Raw genomic sequence first — 19,551 nt, 5'->3', positions numbered from 1 at the left:
AATGGGGGATGGGGAGCCCGGTGTGGTAATGGGGATGGGGAGCCCGGTGTGGTAATGGGGATGGGGAGCCCTGTGTGGTAATGGGGGATGGGGAGCCCTGTGTGGTATTGGGGATGGGGAGCCCCGTGTGGTATTGGGGATGGGGAGCGCCGTGTGGTAATGGGGATGGGGAACCCCGTGTGGTAATGGGGATGGGGAGCCTGGTGTGGTAATGGGGATGGGGAGCCCCGTGTGGTAATGGGGATGGGGAGCCCCGTGTGGTATTGGGGATGGGGAGCCCCGTGTGGTAATGGGGGATGGGGAGCCCCGTGTAGTATTGGGGATGGGGAGCCCCGTGTGGTAATGGGGGATGGGGAGCCCCGTGTGGTAATGGGGCATGGGGAGCCCCGTGTGGTAATGGGGGATGGGGAGCCCCGTGTGGTAATGGGGGATGGGGAGCCCCGTGTGGTAATGGGGGATGGGGAGCCCCGTGTGGTAATGGGGGATGGGGAGCCCCGTGTGGTAATGGGGGATGGGGAGCCCCGTGTGGTAGTGGGGGATGGGGAGCCCCATGTGGCACTTGAATCTCTTTCATTAAGCTGCCGATTACTTGATCTTTTCCAATATTGCATGGACACAACGCAAATAATTGCTGTTACACAGGGTCACCAGGCTGATACACTGGTATGGAAAAAGATTTTTTTCGGCTGGTACAGCGGTTGCACTGTTGTAGATACGTTTTTGGGGGCAGATCACTGGCTGCACAATGATGTGAGATTTGGTCTCGACAGCACAATTTGTGGACTTTTTTGGTCGGCACATTAATTCCTCAGTGTAACTATGATGTGTCCATTGCTATTCTATGGAAACTATTATGTATTCCTCTCTTTATCTCACACAACTGTGGATGATATTTTATCCAGAAGGCTCGGGGTGGAGATATGACAGAATTAGAGACGAGTGAATCGATTCAATGGGATTTGAATTAGAACAATTTGTGATTCGATTTGCACAAATTGACAACTAGCCGGCGCGCCGCACATTGCAGAAGACCACATCAGCCAGAAAAAGCTCACATGACCTCAGGCAGGAGCTTGCCCATAATGCCTTGTCGTTATCAAATGGAAATGTATAATGCATCCAATCAGGAGGGACGTTCAGAGCCTCTATAAAAGCCAAGGCAGGAAATGAAGCAGCCATATTGTGGTGAATCTGGATAGTGAGATGTCACAGCTCCGCAATAGAGAGGGAGATCCATAAAGCGCTGTAGAAATATTACAGACAGTGTGTGACAGTACAGCAGTGAAGGCTGGTGTGTGAGGAACAGAGAATAGAGCAATAAACATATTTGCAGAGGAAATGGAGGGAAATCGACTCATTTATTGCACATCACATTTCCTGTGAAAAATGTGGAGACTTTGAATAAATTGAACTTTGCTCATCTTTTACTATTCTACTGACACTGCAGTGTCACCTCATTGTCACCTGTGGGCATCATGGAACCATTTCACTGCTACCTCCAGGCCCCAGTGAGAATGGATTTGTAGATAAACTTGGCACACACCGGACATAGATGCAGTGAAAATGTAATGAGGTAAAGTACATACAGTAGACATTTCGGTCTCTTTAGACCTTCATTAATGTACCTCACTTAAGTATTTGTGGGTATCAGGGTCATGTTATAGGGATTGTAATTCCCCGTGATGATAGACTAGCCGGTAATGCCGGGAGTGGCACAAAGTCAAAAGGCGTTATTGGGTAACGGACGCAGTACCCACCGTTTGTCCAGTGTCAATAACATAAAGCGGCTGTTACTCTCCTGTCCTGGTTCCAACATTGAGCATTGAAGACTAATCTCATTTCTTCTCCTCCGCATCATATTGCTGTAGCAACCCAAAGTGATCTTATTAAGGCATCCACCCAAGTAATTTATCTGAGTGCTTGAGTAGTGACTGTCCTGCCACTGATCCAGCCTGCTATATTGAGCATTGATGTTCCAGCTCTGCTGCATCGGTCATTGCTGTTCCAGCTCTGCATCATCGGTCATCGCTGTTCCATGTTGTGAATTCTGTGGTCAAGCTCCCTCCTGTGGTCATGAGTGGTACTTCGGCTGGTTCTGTCTATGAGCTTCCTTTGGTGGATGTGAGTGGTACTGCGGCTTCTGAGTTTCCTTCCTCAGGTGACGAGGTTAAGTCGTTAGGTGCTGCTCTATTTAACTCCACCTAGTTCTTTGATCCTGGCCTCCAGTCAATGTTCCAGTATTGGTCTGGCTCTCTCCTGGATCGTTCCTGTGGCCTGTCTGCCCAGCATAAGCTAAGTTCTGCTTGTGTTATTTTTGTTTGCTATATTTTCTGTCCAGCTTGCTATATTGGTTTTTCTTGCTTGCTGGAAGCTCTGAGACGCAGAGGGAGCACCTCCGTACCGTTAGTCGGTGCGGAGGGTCTTTTTGCCCCTCTGCGTGGTTGTTTGTAGTTTTTGTGTTGACCGCAAAGCTATCTTTCCTATCCTCGGTCTATTCAGTAAGTCGGGCCTCACTTTGCTAAATCTATTTCATCTCTGTGTTTGTATTTTCATCTTAACTCACAGTCATTATATGTGGGGGGCTGCCTTTTCCTTTGGGGAATTTCTCTGAGGCAAGGTAGGCTTATTTTTCTATCTTCAGGGCTAGTTAGTTTCTCAGGCTGTGCCGAGTTGCATAGGGAGCGTTAGGCGCAATCCACGGCTACCTCTAGTGTGGTGTGTTAGGATTAGGGATTGCGGTCAGCAGAGTTCCCACGTCTCAGAGCTCGTCCTATGTTAGTAACTATCAGGTCACTTTGTGTGCTCTTAACCACTAGGTCCATTGTGGTTCTGAATCACCTGTTCATAACAGTTCCAGCTCTGCTGCATTTGTCATTGCTGTTCCAGCTCTGCTGTTAGGGCTAGCGGAATGCACCAAATTATAAGAGAGATGGTTTAAGGTGTGTTCACAGCCCGGGGTCCACCGTGCAGAGAAGGAACCTGCTGCTGAGTAATGACGGACTATATGGTGGTACAATGTGGATACACACAGGTTAACTTCACCCTGTGTGAAGGAAGCAAACCCTGTTGCGTCACAGGGACGCGGTACCGCACCCAGAGTGCAAGCAAGGAATCACAGAACTCTATCCCAATACACAGGATTAGAATACGTTCAGACTACTTGTGCTCGACACCGCAACTGGGGTGTCAAAGTAACAGAAAATATAACAAAGCATAAGAGTGCGTGCTGTGCCACTTTGGCGGATGCCACTAACCACCCAGACTTGGGATAGGAAAGTGCTCTATAAGCGCACGGTGCCGCACTGGCAGTTACAGCAATAGACAGGTGCTAGACAGCAAGCACCCACCTTTTGTGAACAGTCATACACAAGGGAGGGGATTTTAAAGAACGACTTGCACTCATGAACACACACAATTCCAAATGTACACTAGCGCATGGCCGTGCGGCCATGCAAACCTTTTATAGCTGCAGCAAGAACAGGACCTTCCCAGAATGACCAATGGGAGTCAGCCACAGAAGAAGAATACCTTCAGGACCTTCCTAAAGGACCAATGGGATTTGCTATCTAAGTATGTGACCCTTGCTCTCCAATGAGAGATCTTGCCCTAGGCATGCTCAGAAAGGGAAGAGCAGGACTTAGTCCCAAACACGTCTGCTCGCCGCTGCCCAGTTCTGGCTACAATGGCAGAAGCTGGAAAGGCAGCAGTAACCAGTCATCCAGTATCTGCCTGAGCTAGATGCTGGGACCGACGTCTCCGCTGAGCAGACTCCACTGCGGCTGGAGAAGAATGGGAGACCACAGTGGAGATGTTTTGAGATTCCCCCTGTGCAGAGGCGGGAACTCGACCCCTAACATGTTGCATCGGTCATTGCTGTTCCAGCTCTGCTGCATCGGTCATTGCTGTTCCAGCTCTGCTGCATCGGTCATTGCTGTTCCAGCTTGTGCTGCAATGTTTCCTCACTGCTCCAGCTCATTTGTTCCATGCTGTCCCAGTGCCACCTGTTCACCCGTAGAACTGCTCTTCCAGGTCATGTATCCACTTCACCCAGAACAAGTCGTCACATAACCAGAATGCAGCCGTTCCTGGAGTTTCTTCAATCAGGTAATGAATCATGGGAGAAGCTGCAGGTGGTCGTATACACACATGGAAGTTCATAATTGCCATTAAAACGGAGTGAGACTATGTAAAAGATGTCCAGGTGTTGTGCTGCAGACTGGAAGCTGCTCTCTTGGTGCCCACACTCCTATCGTCTTTTGTATCCATATTCACAAAATATGGCAGAATGGAGCAATATCTGTAAATTATTAGTGAGTCTACATATACACTACGCAACACTGAAAATGCAAAGGAAGCGTTATGTGACCGACATTGCAGGATGTGTAGACATAGTAATGATCTGCAAATGAAGGAAGCAGAGTTTTCAAAACCTCTGAATTTACTTTTAATGGACACTTTGGCGAAATGGCGCGCCATTGTTTCCATCATAAAATCAATGCAATGCCGAGCTTTTAGTGACCTGGACTGGAAACTAGAGGGGTCCAACTACCATACATTATGTCCCCCACCCCAGACAATAATTGCAGGAGCAGGACGAATATCACATTCCTCATATAAGCTGCCAGGAGTGGCTCTTGATGATTTGTCAGGGCTGTAAGTGCCGGGATTTCTGCACGTGGCTCATACTTGACACCGAATTCATCCAGAGGTTTTGACAAATTGTTTCCCATTTGTCACCATTAGCAGACCAGTGACATTTCCATCTGTGATTTACAACATTCCACCACTTGTTGATAAATGGCTTAAAACGTGAAATTTTAGATTTTACTTCAGTTCCGTAAAAGTGAAAGAAGAAAACATGAGCGAGCACTCCTGGAGCGTGAAGTGCAGCTGAGGAGTAATGCCGGCACGTTACCCCCCACGTAACCGATCACGTCGCCGTTCATCACGTCTTTGTGATTTCATGCATTTAAAATGCACATTAAGAAAAGATGTGAGAATGGTTACAGCGGAGGGCAGAAAATTAATGAAGTCGTCTATGTGCAGCAGGACAGGTGACTGATCTGTATATACAGGATGTATACATTGACCCCAAGATGGAAAACATAATGCCAGAATGTAAATGACCCATCGTTCATCTGAGCGCGTACTCTGTGTCCGAATATTCATACATGGGAAAGTGGCCGCTGCTGTGCAGAAAGGCCAGATATGGCAGAAATATCGCTGGTCTCAGAATTTAGACCCTTAATCCGAAAAATAGTCATTGGAAGACCGGAGGCTGGAATAGCTGAAGACCAGACAAAGATCAGAAACTAAGACCGAATGGACTGATCCGAGGAATATAATCATTACCCCTTCATTGCTTTCCATTTATTAAGAGTCTGGACTGACCTCAAAGAATATTAATATTTTTAGTGACCTTTTGGGATTCAAAACAATTTGGTCTGAATCAAATTTTTCTGCAAATTTGGATGAATGGAACCTGAAATGAATTTTTCAAAAATTGTCTCATCTTCAGTCATTTCTTGCATAAGGACTATAAATACATAAAATGTCAGGAAAAAGACCAGTGTTTCATCAGGACACATGTATCTAATGCTGGAAGCTTGTACATATCTACATCAATGCCAGAGATATGAGGCGACATTGGATGTCTGCACCTCACCGGAACGTGGAGGAATAAGGTTGTCAGATCTGCAGTATTGCTCGACTTGACCCAAAAGAACCAATACTATTACTATTACGTTACTGGTAGGTTTGGGTCAAGCCAAGCAATTCCTGCCGATGTGACAACCTCATTCCTCCACTTTGTGGCTGCAGATAATGTCGCATTTTATAAAACCTCAGACACAAAGCGTAAGCGCGGTCTCTGTAATAACACCATTCACTACGTGCAGCTCCGGCACCGGCGTCATCACAGCTCCGTGCTTGGATGTACAATCGGTAATGGTTTTCTGTCTTTGCTAAGAGCTCAATATTTCCACAATTTTCCCAAACAATCACCTTTAATATATGGAATTTTCCTTACACTAAAAATATCACAGAGGAAATCGGCGTCAGAGACGGCAACCGCATATTCTTATTCTTCCTCCATCCTGCAGAACATTCATGAGTATGAGTCTGAATCGGGAGAGGATAACCACCACATCTCGCCATCGGGCGCTTTCACGTGTGCGGGGTAATTACTCTGCGCAGCTGGGAGTAAAGTTACATTCTGTTTCCCAATAGATCTACATGAGATTTGCTGGATAATAAGGGCGTGAAGAAGCAATCCAAGGAAAAATGTACACAGCAAATTATGGGGGACCACTTGATTTTTGCCACAAGAAATCTAAAGGTCAATGAAATAGAAATTAAATTGTCAGTAAGTTGTGCACTGTGAATGACGAGAAGAATCAGCAGTGATCGAGTGTGTATGAGGCAGTGTTAGATTAATGGGCTCCTATGGAGGCATTCTCTAAAAAAGTGCACACAAGTTCAGATAAACATCAATTTTGTAAATAGGTTTCCTTCTAAATGTTGGAGCGTTTATCTTCTACAGCCTTCATGTATCATAGAGACTTCTGCATCCTCTACGTATCACTTTACATAGTAGAATGCAGAATGAGTTACTACAGTGAAGATTGGAAAATCGATTCATAGCAAATTAATTTTATTACTAGGCCCAAAAGGATTTCCTGGGCCAGATGCCGTTAAAAAATAGTAGTTAGGTAAACAAGCAGTGTAGCTTGCTTCATGGGTGGGGTAGTGTGCTGAGTAGCACAAAATGCTATTAGGTACAAAATGATTTCCTGGGCAGATTGCAGTTAAAAATTAGTAATTAGATCAACAGGCGGTGTAGCTTGCTTCATGGGTGAAGTACGCTGCTGAGTAGCACCAAATTCTACTAGGCTCAAAAGGATTTCCTGGGCCAGATGCCGTTAAAAATAGTACTTAGGTAAACAGGCGGTGGGTGGCTGGGCTACTCTGCTGACGTGCAGACACTGCCCTTAGGCCCTAAACTAATAACTGGATTAGATGCAGTGAAAATAGAGATACACAGGCGGTGTAGTTAGTTTCACAGGCGGACTACTCTGCTGACGTGCAGACACTGCTCCTAGGCCCTAAACTAATAACTGGATTAGATGCAGTAAAAATTGAGATACACAGGCAGTGTAGTTAGTTTCACAGGCGGACTACTCTGCTGACGTGCAGACACTGCTCTTAGGCCCTAAACTAATAACTGGATTAGATGCAGTAAAAATTGAGATACACAGGCAGTGTAGTTAGTTTCACAGGCGGACTACTCTGCTGACGTGCAGACACTGCTCTTAGGCCCTAAACTAATAACTGGATTAGATGCAGTAAAAATTGAGATACACAGGCGGTGTAGCTAGATTCACAGGCAGGCTACGCAGATGACTACCAGACAATGCTACTAACCCAAAAGGATTGGCTGAGCTAGATTACACCAAATGCTGCGACAAACACTTGCACAGCACTGGCACAGACCTGCCTGGCAAACAGTGCTATGAACTGCTGTAACCTACCCTGAAAAGGGCTGATATTACAACTAGTCCCGACTCCCTAAACCTATCTCTCTGACAATTTGCTCCCAAAAAACACTCTTAGTCTGTATAGCGCCCACAGCAGCAGCGGTGCCGTCTAACACTAAGCTGCAGCAGTGAGGAAATGGTGGCGACGGGGGCAAATGGCTGGTTCTTATAGGGCAACGACATGTGACATACACAGCCAATGACACGTGCCCTTGCTTGTGTGCATCACATGCACATTACTGTGTGCGCACTGCTGATAGGCTGAGAGACTGCACCGCCCCTCTGTAAATGAGGGAAAGAAAGAAAAAATGGAGATCGGCGTTATTTCAGCACAGATCTATCCCCCGCACCTCCCCCCGCCCACTATACACTGAAACATTCTATTAACAATGATAAACAGTTTTAATGTGCAAATCAAGCTAGGCTTTTGGTGAATAAACAGTTATCGAACAGAAACTCGAACAGCCGAATTTTAAGCAAATTGTTCGGGTTCGACGAACGACTCGAACACCGCCCAAAACAGCTCGAATTTGAAATTGGCGAACAGTTCGACTCGAACACCGCTCATCTCTAATTAAAACCTTATGTTTAAAAATACTTATTGGCTAGCTTCATGTTTGAAATTTCAAGAACTCAACTATAAAATCATTTCAAGATGGAACAGAGCTCCGGACATCGTAAGCCGAATGAACAATTCTATTTCTCCCATTTGTTGAAGATGCTACAGAGAAGGCGATACTCCAACACATATTTGGCTAGAATGAGGTTTAACAAGAATTGTTTAATTTTTATGCAAAGAGTTCATTAAAAAACATAGATATACCAATAACACCCGGCTTCATTCTTCTCAATTTGGATCCCTCCAATATATTCCTAAACAGAAAATCACTGATACCTCATTTGATCAATGCGGCTAAAATTACCATTGCGCGTCATTGGAAAGATGGTGAAGATTCTACATGTAAAGAATGGTTAAAAGAAACAAATCAAACAGGCATATACGAAAAGCTTACACTATCCAACTCCAAAAAGTAAAAATGATTGACTCCTGGACCCTGTGGTTAAATACATCAGGGGAACCTCCAGGAGAAACAATCTATACTCCTTAAAACATACAGTACCTCTTTACAATCACTTCTTTATGTCTATTTAAAAATCGAATGTTTATACCCACATTTGAAAGACTGAACTTACTAACTATTTAGTCAACATCATCACTCTGAGCAGGACACCTCCGAACCCTTTATCTACCCTTCTTTCCCTTGTTCCCATCCCCCAATTTTTCTTAGGTTTTCGCCTCCTCTCCCTTTACCCTCCTACTTCCTATTATAGTTAATGTCTTTGTGACTCTCTGAAAATAACAACTAGTCATGCAAATAGTAACCTTTATTTTACGTCACAAAAAAGAGGTTGTGTTCTTTTGTTTTCCTTGTTTGTTAAAAAATACTTTTAAATAAAGAATTTATAAAAAAAACAAAAAAAAAACCTTTTGCCGGAAAATCACAGTAAGGCAAAATATATTTTTTCTGGAGACTTAAAAAATAAAACCTCACACTCATAATCATCTATATATATAATTGTCTAAGGTCCATTTCCGTCTGTTTGTAACGGAAATCCCGCGTCGCTGATTGGTGACCAATCAGCGATATTGGGGCGGGATTTAACCACCGCTTCACTTTTTACTATTGATGCTGTCTATGCACCATCCATAGTAAAAAGATATAATGTTAAAAATAATAATTTAAAAAAATCATGATATTCTCACCTTCCGGCAGCTTTTCCCGCTCCTCGCGATGCTCCGGTCCCAGTGATGCTTTGCAGTAATGGCCCCAGATGACGTAGACTGCTACATCATCATGGGTTATTGCCGCAAAGCATTACTGGGAACGGACCTGGCAGGAGCATTGCTAAAGACCTGGGCTGGATCCGGGGGCCGCCGGAAGCGGAGTGTATAACTATTTTTTATTTTAATTCTTTTTTAAACAGGGATATAGTGCCCACACTGCTATATACTACGTGGCTGTGTTAAATACTGTGTGAGCTGTGTTATGTACTGCATGGGCTGTGTTATGTACTGCGTGGGCTGTGTTATATACTACATGGCTGTGTTGTATACTACGTGGCTGTGCTATATACTACGTGGCTGTGCAATATACTATGTGGCTGTGCAATATACTACGTGGGCTATGCAATATACTACGTGGGCTATGCAATATACTACTTGGCTGTGCAATATACTACATGGCTGTGCAAAATACTACGTGGCTGTTCTATATACTAAGTGGGCTGTGTTATATACTACATGGGCTGTGCTATATACTACGTGGCTGTGCTATATACTACGTTGCTGTGTTACATACTACGTGTCTGCGTTATAAGCTATGTCGGCTGTGTTAAATGCTACATGGGCTGTGCAATATACTACATGGCTGTGTTATATGGTACGTGGCTATGCTGTATGCTACTTTGACTGTGTTATATACTACATGGACTGTGTTATATACTACGTGACTGTGTTATTTGCTACGTGGGCTGTGCTATATGCTGCTTGGGCTGTGTTATATACTACGTGGGCTGTGTTATATGCTATGTGGCTGTGCTATATTTCTCTGCTTTATCTGCATCATGAATCATGGTATGTGTTAAAGGGGGGCTCACTGAGACACTGTCGCCCGGGGCCCTCAAAAACATGGAGCCTGCCTGGCTTCACTGATTCACTGAGCCGGCCGGGTGCGACCAATCAGCGATTTGGCGCGGAATTTGAACCACGCTTCGCTAATTGGTCGCGCCCGGCTGGCCGAATCCTGTGTATTCATTGCATTATTCTTAAATCTTCATAAATAAACTACATTCATATTCTAGAATACCCGATGCGTTAGAATCAGGCCACCATCTAGTCATCTAAATAATTGTCAAAATTACTGATAACAATCAACAAAATCATCATCATCTTGATCAGCATCAGCATTAACTAAATACAATCCCCGCGATCACCATGACGTCAGTCCCCACTGCCATCCCCATCATCTTCATTCGGGAGTAGTGTGCACTCGCAGGACACAAGACCCATAATGAGGCCTTTACCGTCCTGTGTACAGAGGTTTCTATGTAACAATCCGGCACTTCTCAGCCAATGTAACAATATTACAATTATAATGGAGACATTTATCAGACATGAAGCTCTGTTATTCGCAGCGGTGATGAAGAATCTTCTGCTCCTCCACCAGGTGGATGTTTATTTTCTACAGGATTGATTTGACCTTCACGGGATTTCTGATACTTGCTATGAGCATGATGAAATCAATAAAATCCTCATTATTGTTATAGGGAACTTGTCGGGATGATTCTGCTACTAAAGCTGCGCTAAATGTTCCAGATCAATAATAATATGATACCTGTTTTGTAGCTATATTTGCACTTTTTAGGTTAATTTAGTTTTTACTTTAAAGCTCGATTTCTCTGAACTGGCACGTCGGCTTTCTAAAAGACAAGTATCATTTCCATTGTTGGGACCTTTACACCCTTACCACTGGTTTCAGTAGCAAAATCCCCCAGTCAGGTTCCTTTTTAACATAACATAATCACAGCCGTCATACAACAAGTCATTATTATCTACATAGTCATGACCACTCTCAGGCATAGAATAATCTTATTAAATATCTTCTTAATCTCCATCGTTCTCATAAATATAAATCATCATGAACTCTGTCACTTTCTATATAGAGATCATAAACATCACTATTACTACCTGCAACGCCCGCTAAGGCCGCGGGGTACTCGGTCCGGGTCGGGCAGTTCTTCAGGGAGTTGTCACTGCAGCACTGACCCAGTCCGTGGTCCTGGGTGCGCAATAAAATGATGAGGGGCAGTTTGTAGGGGATTTAACGTGACGCCACATGTGGTTTTCGGCAATGAGTGGCCAACGCTGCTTTAGGGGACTGCTGGGGCTGATGGTGATGCAGCTCGGATAGTTCTGCTCCCCACAGGTGGATCGAGGCCCCAGGGCTATTGGTATAGTTTTGAAAGGGATCGTGGATATTGGGGTCCATGACTGAGGGTTCAGGAAGTGACTGGAGGACACAAGGGCTGTAGTTTCCTTTTCCTTTACTTGATCGTCGAAGGTGCAGTCCGGGGCACGGGTAACAGGTGATAATGGGGATCTGGGCAGCCTGGAAGCAACTTAGGATCCACCTAGCCAGGTGGGTTCGGAGGCCTTCATACTGCGCTGTTCTCTTAGGTTCTTACGGATTTAAGCTCTGCTCAAGTTCCTCTCACTGTCTGACAGTTAGTATAAAACGTTACCCGCATGGCAGGCCGCTTGAGCCTATTACAGGTGTCGCTCCTTCGTGGCGGCTGCAGGCTCTGATATGCTGCTGTGCTGCTGAGTGTTAAATGGGCCAGGAGACCTGCAGTCTCCTGCCCTCCCGATTTAGCTGCCGGGTACCCGTGCAACCATGGACTCCGGCGTCCGGTTTCTAGCGCTCAGCTCTGGGGTGAGCTTGGTTACAGCTCCACTCCCCATGTTCTCCTCGACTTCTCTCCTCTCCTCAGACTCAAACTCACTAACTCCGCCTCCAGGCCAGAACTTATAGGGAAGCTCCCCTGAAACCGGGTGTTAGGCCTTCCATTTCTGGTCTGGAGTCAACAAGTGTGTTGGATGCTGGTGTTACCTGGTAAGGGGATCCCTCCTTGCTTCCAGGCGTGACATGAACCCCTGCGAGGGAGGCAATGCCACTGTGGCAACCGGACCACCATCACTACCACCATCAGAATAAAAGACAAATGCATAAATAGAGATCATAAACATCACCACTACTACTACCACATCCTAATAAAAGACAAATACGTAGAGATCATAAACATCACTACTACTACCACAGGGATGAAACTTTACATATTAGCCAAGAAAAATCACAACTTTTTCCTATATGTCCTGAGTGTTACCATTAATCCTAGTCAATGGATACGAAGTATCTGTCTGTCCTAGAGAGTTTTCATGTAGCCATCTAAATACTGAAATATACAAGACAATAGAATCATGATGAAGAGACCTCCGTCATGTCATATTATATCCGATCACTGAATGATCAATGTTAGTCAACAGATTGGTAATTAAAGGGAACCCACAACTCACTAGTAGTATTGTCATATTATTGTCATATATCCGCTATATCTACTATCACCTTATTCAGCGCCTGTGCTGCATTCCATAAATTCTTATATAACCCCTGACTCCCCCTGATAACACACATAAAGCTATATGTTAATCTTGTCGGTCCGGTCCGATAAGTTGTCCTTTCTGTGTTCTCCATCCTTCCTCCCGGCTGCCGCTCGCCGCCCTCCTGCTTTGATTGACGTGGATGACGCCTCCTGCATCATCCACATTGCTGGGCAAAATATCGCGCCTCCACAGAGAAATCGCAGTTCATGCCTGTGCAGCAGCGCTAAACGTAGAGCGCAGGTGCCAGACACGATTTCTCTGCGCAGGCGCAAGATTTCGCCCAGCAATGTGGATGCAGGAGGTGTCAATCAAAGAAGGAGGATGGCGAGCAACAGCCGGGAGGAGGGATAGAGAACACATAAAGGACGCCGAGCGAACCGACTGGATTACATACAGGACTGCAGAACGTAAAAAGTTTTTGGTGGGGATACAGTGGTAGTCGGGGGTTATATAACCATTGAAGCACTGCTGACAGGTTCCCTTTAAATGGGTATTTAGGTTTTTCAGTAAGAAGTGGGAGGCTTCCAACGTTCCACCTAAGAGATGTTGTGAATTAAAGAGATTTGTTCCAATTACTTCCTAATCTACAGGTAACGAGGCGGATACAATTGATGCGCTCATGGCGGGATTAAACTCTTACATGAAGACAATACACAATTATTATTAGTCATTTACATTTCAAGAACATCCAGGGAGGACGATTCGGGAAATATTTACCTCCTGCCGAGCTCAATAATTGGATTACGATCTGCTCTAAATCTTTAATCCTGGCTGATTTAGTGAGATAAATGCCGCGTAAATTCTAATACCGCGCTTAACCTTAAAAACAATCAGTGAGCTCGAATTAAAGAGCCGGCGCCGTGACGAATGGAGGAAGAGATAACTGGGGAGGAATTAAATAAAATGTATATATATAATTTTAGATTCTGCTGCTTCGCTGCTGCTGGTAAAAGGGAAGGGAAATAACACGGCAATAAGAGGAAATATTAGTGTAACATGGGACCAAATATCATCAGTTAGACATAAAAACAACCAAGAAAGTAACGAGCTGATAAATCTTATATCTATCCCTAAGTGAATTCTGATAAGTTTGGCCTCGTTTCCTATCACTTCATATAGAATATGACTACATTAGACCCTAAATAAATTCAGACTCCAGACCGGACCCTCTAAGAAATGGTGGACATAAAGCCTGGTAACTGATATACAATGCCGAGCATCCCCGATCTCTGCTCCATTTGTGTCCTGCGTGGTCCTACACAAAATCCTACCAGGTTCATGTCCTCTTCTAGGCAGGATATTGGGGGGAGGAGAGGTGATCCCCGGCTATCAGACGATTCAATATGTAGTTAATGAATTCTCATCTTCCTATTGTAGCTCGTCACTTCTGGGATTCCAACTCCGCACTGATTTGTGGTTTGAAAGACAGAAACACTAACAGTGAGCCTCAGGTTACATTGCAATATGTCCGAGAATTTTCTCTGCCTAAAAAGCTCAAACTTTCTTTTCAAGTACAATTTACTGATAAGATACAGATGTAGCTCAAAATACCCGTGCATAAAAGGTAAAAGACAAGTCACAATTTGTTGCAAAATGCTTTTTTTTCAATAATTGACACAAACTAGAAAATATAATGAATCAATGTTGTGAGCCCTCGCGGGCAGGGTCCTCTCTCCTCCTGGACCAATTGTGACTTGTATTGTTTAAGATTATTATACTTGTTTTTATTATGTATACCCCTCCTCACATGTAAAGCGCCATGGAATAAATGGCGCTATAATAATAAATAATAATAATGTATCTCTGTAATTGTAACATCCGCTTCCTGTACAATAAAGTGAACTCATTAGTTTCGGTGGTTGGTAAATTGTAAATAAAGGCACAATTGCTACGTTTTTATATCTCGCATATAATATAAAAGATGAACTTTTCTTCAATGATGTTCATCGTTCTCCATGTGACAGTGAGGGTGTAAGTAACGGAAGACCCTGCCGGGAGCGGCTACAAGTGCTGATTGAAGGACCGGCTGTGGCGGGACAGGTACACAAAAGAGCTAAGGGAGAAGAATATCTTTTTTTTTATTCCCTTCCTGGCTGATTTAATTTACATCAGATTTATTTGATTATATATGAATCCCTCCCCCCTCCCCCCCCCTTGACTTGTGCAATTACGGTCAAATGGGATTTTATTAAATTTATTCAACTGATTATTTTCTCAAGGATGTGCCCACCAAACCAAGGGAAGAATGATAAGGAGCAATGCTCTCCTTTACCAGACCTGGTCACTGATTTTATTGAACTGAATGGGCTTTGGAAACCTCTGCGTAAGAACCTCGTAAGTCTGCGTTAATCCCTTTTATTGCAATGGGGGCTAAAACTGATGCCCTTGAGTGATCTGCGATCTACTGCTCGTGAATCCCCAATAATTGGGGTACAGTAATACCTGGGCTCTGACGCAGACACCTCTAGGCTTTTTTTTACATTTTTATCAAATGGAAACGTTTTCGCTGGGCACCAATATTGTTTCCAGGACAACAGAACCGGCTATGTGACTGATCTCTGCATACCCCCTAAATGACATTTGCACATTTTTGTCAAATGTGTTCTGACAGCATTACACTCTGTAAATGCATTAAATTATATACAGAAGTCCATTACTGAGAGTGGATGTAGATCCCTATAGAGAAGTCCCATGAGTGCCTCCGGTACGGTCCAGGGAAGCCTTGGGCAATGTCAAAAAGAGCAAAAAAAGCTGAAAACACAGCCTTTCATAATGCAAAAAAGTTTTGCCTGGATGACAAGTGCCGAAAGGTAATTGTAAGGAAATGCAGTAAGCTAAGCACAAAAAGAGGAAAAAACGAAAAATTACAATATTAACTATTTACCTGCTCTAAAAATAAAAAATAAATAATAACTTGTGTACAAGAGGAATAACACTAACTCTGGTCATTTTATAACTTGTAGTCTGCATTTTTCACCCGTTTTCTCCTGTACAGACTCCATATTTAATTTTCAGTTGCCTCTGTTGGTGTAGACAAGCTGCTATGATGTCTCCCATACACAGCGCACACAGACATGAGAGATTCATGCTCTCTTTATGCAGCACAAGTTCAGATATAACATCAACATGAATGACGTTATACAGTAGAACTGAGCAGTCTAACTGTGAATCCAGCTGTGGGAAGAGCTAAATGCTTACTATAAAGCAGTAGCATGGAGGACATTATATAGCAGTACTGAGCAGTCCTGCTGTGAATCCAGCTGTGCGAAGAGATAAATGCTTACTATAAAGCAGTAGCATGGAGGACATTATACAGCAATACTGAGCAGTCCTGCTGTGAATCCAGCTGTGTGAAGAGATAAATGCTTACTATATAGCAGCTGCATGGGGGATATTATGCTGCAGTACTAAGCAGTCCTGCTGTGGATCCAACTGTGGGAAGAGATAAATGCTTACTATATAGCAGCTGCATGGAGGATATTATACCGCAGTAGTGAGCTGTGTATCTGTGAATCCAGTTGTGGGAAGAGATAAATGCTTACTATAAAGCAGCATGGAGGATATTATACAGCAGTACTGAGCTGTGTAGCTGTGAATCTGGCTCTGGGAAGAGATGGCCAATTAAAATAAATCTGCTGTATGGATGATGTTGTGAAATGGTACTGAACAGCGCAGTTGTAAATCCATTTAGATATAAACCCTTACTAGAAGGCAGCAGCATACGGGACATCATATAGCAGTATTGAGCAGCACAGAAGTGAATCCAGCACTGGGGTGGTTTAAAACACTTATGAGAACCTGAAGCAGTAAATTATGTAACATTTGTTGAACACCATTGACCATTTAATGATTAGTCTTAAATATATACCATGGATAACAACGATACAAGCATTGATTATGCAAGAAGCTCTCCTATCTGGTATATCTAAAGATGAGAAACAGTTTGTTAGAAAGTTGTTGTGACCCTAAACTTTTCTATTAATGGGCTGTACAACCAATTAATTTGACTTATTATGATGCAACCAATAAATTGTAAAGAGCCGACTCTGCAATAACCTGGGCACTGGGACAGAACGGGCAGTGCTGGAGCAATGAACTCGGGTGATTGATCTGAAGGTCACGTAGCGATCAGGGTTAGAGAAGGTTTCATCCTCCAGGTCTTTGTAGATGAGGAGGAGTGTTAACGATGCAGATTCGCCCGTTATGAACCTGGCATTTATAAATAATGAACCCAGCGAGATGCTCAGGTGCATCCAGAGCTAATAAACTGGCCATAGCAATAAGCTTTAGGACGACCGCCATTAGCCTGTCTCCTGCCCTCTGAGCCTCCCGTGCGTCCTGTAACTGAGCAATTACACGGGCAGTTACTTTATATCTAACATAATCCGAAAAATAAATAGAGACTGGAATCCGAGCAGCTGCAGAGAGGGATTATCAGTCCCCAGCACAAAGGCCGGGGTCCCGCTAGCGTATCACATCCGATGCGAGATGCTAATGACCCCCGACTCCTGCCCTGCTGCGAGTGCGAGTCGAGCGTCCGCGCTCCGTGATCCCGCATGACCAGATCGGAGCACCGCTGCGGAGGAGACTAAGCCATTCCTCCATTTCCTCTGCTCCCAGCATCAGCACTGGGGTGATATCCGACTGCAGCGCGACGTTTCACACGGACCCATAGACTTTTGTATCGGTGCGTGTGATCAGAATTTGGGATGTAATCGCAGCATGCTGCATTTTTTTATATCTGATCGGGAAAAAAAAATTCAATTGAGAACACAAGTTTAGGATTAAATTGGTACAAATGTAATCCGATTTTTAATCACATTGCATTTGTTCGATTTACTTAGTGGAAGTTTTGATTCTATGGCTGAAAACATCACCCATAATGATCGCAGCTCGACATCTTTTTTCCAACCATGATAATATGTAACATTCTTCACAATGGATCCTGTTGCTGTGCTGGGGATCTCAAATGCTTTCAACATATACAACATAAATAGTTTCACATTTTATAGGGAAAGTAAATTCCATCATAAACACCTGAGCCGATACGTGATGCTACATATCATTCATTATACTGGATGCTCCATCTGTCGTCTCATTAGCTACAATGTAATTTATGGTAAAATCATAAGAACATTTATGATTTGCAATTTTACAAACCACAGGTTTAGAAATGAACAAAAAAGATTTTCCAAATGTTTCTGCTTAAAGTATTTAGAATTGAGAGTCCTCAGTGGTTGATAATGGTTTTAATGGTTACCATCTTTTTAGTTAGCCATTAAAAGGTACCAACCACTGAGGACTCTCAATTCTAAATATTTTTCTATCTACTGGCGAACACGGTACCAAGATATACAGTACAGACCAAAAGTTTGGACACACCTTCTCATTTAAAGATTTTTCTGTATTTTCATGACTATGAAAATTGTACATTGACACTGAAGGCATCAAACCTATGAATTAACACATGTGGAATTATATACTTAACAAAAGAGTGTGAAACAACTGAAATTATGTCTTATATTCTAGGTTCTTCAAAGTAGCCACATTTTGCTTTGATGACTGCTTTGCACACTCTTGGCATTCTCTTGATGAGCTTCAAGTGGTAGTCACCGGGAATGGTCTTCCAACAATCTTGAAGGAGTTCCCAGAGATGCTTAGCACTTGTTGGCCCTTTTGGCTTTACTCTGCGTCCAGCTCACCCCAAACCATCTGGATTGGGTTCAGGTCTGGTGACTGTGGAGGCCAGGACATCTGGCGTAGCACCCATCATTCTCCTTCTTGGTCAAATAGCCCTTACACAGCCTGGAGGTGTGTTTGGGGTCATTGTCCTGTTGAAAAATAAATGATGGCCCAACTAAACGCAAACCGGATGGAATAGCATGCCGCTGCAAGATGCTGTGGCAGCCATGCTGGTTCAGTATGCCTTCAATTTTGAATAAATCCCCAACAGTGTCACCAGCAAAGCCCCTCCACACCATCACACCTCCTCCTCCATGCTTCACGGTGGGAACCAGGCATGTAGAGTCCATCCGTTCACCTTTTCTGCGTCGCACAAAGACACGGTGGTTGGAACCAAAGATCTCAAATTTGGACTCATCAGACCAAAGCACAGATTTCCACTGGTCTAATGTCCATTACTTGTGTTCTTTACCCCAAACAAGTCTCTTCTGCTTGTTGCCTGTCCTTATTAGTGGTTTCCTAGCAGCTATTTTACCATGAAGGCCTGCTGCACAAAGTCTCCTCTTAACATTTGTTGTAGAGATGTGTCTGCTGCTAGAACTCTGTGTGGCATTGACCTGGTCTCTAATCTGAGCTGCTGTTAACCTGCAATTTCTGAGGCTGGTGACTCGGATAAACTTATCCTCAGAAGCAGAGGTGACTCTTGGTCTTCCTTTCCTGGCGCGGTCCTCATGTGAGCCAGTTTTTTTGTAGTGCTTGATGGTTTTTACCACTGCACTTGGGGACACTTTCAAAGTTTTCCCAATTTTTCAGACTGACTGACCTTCATTTCTTAAAGTAATGATGGCCACTCGTTTTTCTTTTCTTAGCTGCTTTTTTTTTGCCATAATACAAATTCTAACAGTCTATTCAGTAGGACTATCAGCTGTGTATCCACCAGACTTCTGCTCAACACAACTGATGGTCTCAACATCATTTATGAGGCAAGAAATCCCACTTAATAAACCACCTAAAGTGAAGACCATTCCCGATGACTACCTATTGAAGCTCGTCAAGAGAATGCCAAGAGCGTGAAAAAACAGTCATCAAAGCAAAAGGTGACTACTTTGAAGA

Source organism: Ranitomeya imitator, chromosome 7 (genome assembly GCF_032444005.1).
Source record: "Ranitomeya imitator isolate aRanImi1 chromosome 7, aRanImi1.pri, whole genome shotgun sequence".
Taxonomy (NCBI): Eukaryota; Metazoa; Chordata; class Amphibia; order Anura; family Dendrobatidae; genus Ranitomeya; species Ranitomeya imitator.
The sequence above is the reverse complement of the archived record's forward strand: the minus strand, read 5'-3'. Positions refer to the sequence as shown.